The sequence below is a fragment of the Anoplophora glabripennis genome, unplaced genomic scaffold, assembly GCF_000390285.2.
Source record: "Anoplophora glabripennis isolate ALB-LARVAE unplaced genomic scaffold, Agla_2.0 scaffold1267, whole genome shotgun sequence".
In the NCBI taxonomy this organism is placed as follows: domain Eukaryota; kingdom Metazoa; phylum Arthropoda; class Insecta; order Coleoptera; family Cerambycidae; genus Anoplophora; species Anoplophora glabripennis.
In genome coordinates this window covers 33720-38119 of record NW_019417481.1, presented here as the reverse complement: position 1 = coordinate 38119, position 4400 = coordinate 33720, and positions in this window count along the sequence as shown.

Below are 4400 nucleotides of genomic sequence, written 5' to 3'. Positions count from 1 at the left end.
CTCCCTTGTTGGTGGTGGGGTTGCCGAATTCTCAGGGAGGTAAACTGATGCGATGACAACAACAGTTTGTTTGCCCTTGACTACACATTCCACTTTCACGGCGGTTAGATCAGATGTTGAAAGGTGTTGTAGTGGTTGGGTTTTGATATGGCGAGCTTATTACCTGTGCGTTTGTATGTATCCAATCATATCTCTGTAACTACTGCATGGATTTTAACGTTTGACGGCTCATTTTTTTCGTATTTGAAAACATTGTATGTTGTATAGCTTAGTTTTTCGATTTATCTAACCAAAATCTAAAAAAAATTGGATCTTGTCGAATTGATTTATTTTTCATCTTATTAAAATTTTTTGTAAAACAGTCATGTTCTGGTAACTACTGTACTGATTTTAAAGTTGGACATCTACTTTTTTATTGTTAGAAAACATTAAAAAAGTATTGATTATTTTTAGATTATTATTAATTATTATGGATGTAGTCGAATATTTTTACTAACCTTTATTCTTAAATGACATTATTCTTATTTAAAAAAAAAAAATTTCTACAAAATATTGCACATATTCTAAATGTTTTGAATTGCAACAACATACACGATTCACAGATATGTATGTACACAGTAAAAAAACGCTCAAAGTAACAAAAATAATTATTTTTCTTTGTAGAAAATATATTTTCTGAAAAATTTTAGAAAAAATAATGAAAAAAGGACGGTAATAAAAACCAACCCTCGGTTTGGGGATTGGATAACATTTTAGAGGTTGTTAATTGCATTCCATACGTTTAAAGGTATTTGTAGTCAAATTGCACGACGAAAAAATGTTTTAAAAAACCACTTATAAGAACCAACCCTTATTTTAGGGGTTGGATGATATTTTAGGAGTTGCTTGGTGGTCTAGTTGTAATTTTTTCAAAGAGCTACCCGTTTAAAAAAAATGAAGTTTCTAGGTCAAGCGGAAGCCGAGATATTGCAAAATTTTCGAGCGGGCACGATTTTGAATCTGTTTTTCCAGCACGAGCTGGTTCCCCCGACTGAACGAGCTAAGAAAATTTACCTCCACTTTTGAGTTACTATATGTTTTTTATTTATTCATGAATCTTCGTGGAGATGAATGTATCATAAAGTTTAGACATTTGTGCATATATAGCATTAATTTCAGCCCTTAATGTTTATAAACAATGGAGCTGCGATTTAAAAAAAAGGAGTTATCTCGGCCCAGAAAGCTACCAGCTATCCAGTGATATGACTGTCGTGTTCCTGAGACCAGTAGTTCCGGAGTTACTTCTATCTATTTATAAAAAAATACCTCTTTTTTGCATTGAAAAAAATGTAACAAAATTGAAAAAAATCGATTTTTTTTAACATACCACAATTTTCAGACTTTTAACTATTTCCCGGCGTTTAAATTGATTTTTATGCACTCACTGACCTAGTTCAATCGTTTAAAATAAACAGATGGGATAAACAAATGCAATTATTCATAAACTATTGCACCGATTGGGCCCAATTTGTGGCCACATATAAAGGGTTATAATACTCTCATTTTTAGTAGATTGAAATTCGCCTATGACCATTATTAAAAAAGCTTATTAACAATTAAAAAACACTGCAAAAATGCATATTTTTTGCAATTATCTCGATAAATAATGCACCGATTTTAATGCATAAAAAATGAAATTGTAGGTTATTTTTAATACCTGCAACTTTCATTTGAAGACTTTTTCTCTATCTTGCCTCCAAAAAATTATATTTGAGAAAAACCTCATTTTGACTACTTTGACCAATGTTTATTTGGAGTGGGGGCAAAATTGGCTGTACTATATTTTGTATTTTTCATTAACTATCCCCCCAAGATCCCGTCGTCAGATTGCTGCTATCAATTTTTTTACGTTTTTCCGTAGAATGACTTGACTACCCGATGAATGCCCGTTTCGATGGTCCGAACAAAACTCTTTAATTCAAACAAAATTCGGTTGAACGTATATAGTTCGGATTATAGAGTCAGACCACATAATAAAAGGTAACCGTTAAAAACGTTAATTCCCCGGTAGTCTCGGGGAAACCCTTTTATGCGAGTCGGAACTTTTCTCGATTCGATTTTTTTAGTTGAAATATTATTGCCGTGCAAACATGTCGCAAAAAAGAAAGCGTCACACGTTAACCCTTTTGCAAAAAGTGGATATTCTAAATAAATTGTTTTTTTTTTAAGTCTTCTTTTTTATTTTTAATAAATGCGATGTTTTAGTCCGGGAACCAGCTGCAGAATTCGTTGAGTTATTTTCTAGATAAAAAATTTGAGTTTACATGACAGTTTTTACCCCAACTAAGCTCAGGCAATGATATGAAACTCCTAGAACGGTAATGGTGGATACCACCCTACCCTCCCACGCGTATGGAAATTCAAAAAATTTTGTAATCGTTAAACGGATCAAACTCAAGTATAAGGTATTTGATGCTGTGTTTAGTCGATTAAAGCTACTCAGCTGGCTCATTGATGGTAATTAGTACGTCAGCTGACCGTCGGAACAGGTGAGATGAAAAAATAATTGAAAATTATTTTTTATGTACTGAAATTGAAATATATTGTAACTTATAGTGCATACAGGGCCATAAAAATAGTCAGCTGGCCAATCGTTGGTAATAAGATCGTCAGCTGAGGCAATCAAACCCCCTGCGGCAGCGCGCTCGTGCGCCCAACGAATGATATGTTTTTCCCATTAACTGACTACTCTTTTACCCATGAACCGCCAACTGACTATGTTTTTTGCTTTGTATTATTTATTTATTTATTTATTTATTTATTTTACAGTATAGGGAATACTACAAGTTTTGAACCCACAACAGTTTCCACTAATTTGGTAATAAAAGATAGATAATATCTTAATCTATCAATAATCATAAAAACAAAAAAAATATACAGTTGAACAGACAATAGAGAATACAGTACTACTAGATAGACATACACACACATACACACACACACACACGCGCGCGCGCACAAAACAGTTAACAAATAAAATGAATTAAAAGAAATTAAAAAAGTAAAAAAAGGCATACAATTACATTTCTAAACGTTTAACGTAATTTTTAAAAGTGTTTAATGATGACGACAGTATATCAACAAATCTATTATTATTTATAAATAACTATTAAAGGACGACGTTATTCTACATATTGAGCTATTCATACCTAAATTAGTTCTACAAAAATTTATATCGAACAAATAATTATTTCTAGTATTTATAGATGGAACGTGAAAGTTTAACAAAGATAGAAGTTCAGGACAATCGATCAAGTTGTTAAGCAATTTAAACAAGAATATGAGGTCTGAATGAAATCTTCGGTTCACTAGGGTTGTTGTGATATTAGGAACATTATAGATGCCATTTATTCTAAAATTTAAGTAACGGGCGAATCTGTTTTGCAATCTTTCTAATCTAATTTTATATACAGGGTGTTTTCACTTTAAATTTGGAAAACGCAGGAATATATTCCCTATCAAAAATTAAGTGTAGTTTGCTCTATAAATTTTTTTTATGAATGCCTTTGTTTTGGAGATACAGGGCGTTGAAGTTAGAAAAAAAAATAACTTTTTGACATATCTCGGCTATCCACGTGTAGATTTGATTTAAACTTGGTGCACATTATGCGTATTGGGGGTTCTCATAATTGGCAGAATATTTGTCTTATCCCATTAGCCAGTGGCGTGCAAAGGGGGATGCGTGGCCCCTTTTTTTTAAAAAAAAGTACGCCATTGAGTTTTTCGAAGAATGTAAAGTAAATTTAAATACTACCATACAAAAGCAATCTAAAAGGCCTCTTGGTATTTTTCGATAATACGCAGCGTTCATGAGACTCTCGGACTATTAAGATTTCAATGCATGAAAAAAAAATAATTACGACATTGAGTAGAGGAAAGTAATGAAAATATTTACAGGTTCTTGACTTGCTGCGAAACAAAAAAGTTGCTATAAATTTTAATGCAGCATTTGAATTCAAAGAAAAATATCTCTTTTTCTCATTCAGCACTACCGTGCCATGTTATCATGCATTGGAATCTTGATAGTCCAAGAATCTCATGAACGCTGCGTATTATCGAAAAATACCAAGAGACCTTTTAGATTGCTTTTGTATGGTAGTATTTAAATTTAGTTTACATTCTTCGAAAAACTAAATGTCGAAATTTTTTTTTTATGCACTGAATTCTTAATAGTCCAAGAATCTCATGAACGCTGCGTATTATCGAAAAATACCAAGAGACCTTTTAGATTGCTTTTGTATGGTAGTATTTAAATTTAGTTTACATTCTTCGAAAAACTAAATGTCGAAATTTTTTTTTTATGCACTGAATTCTTAATAGTCCAAGAATCTCATGAACGCTGCGTATTATCGAAAAATACC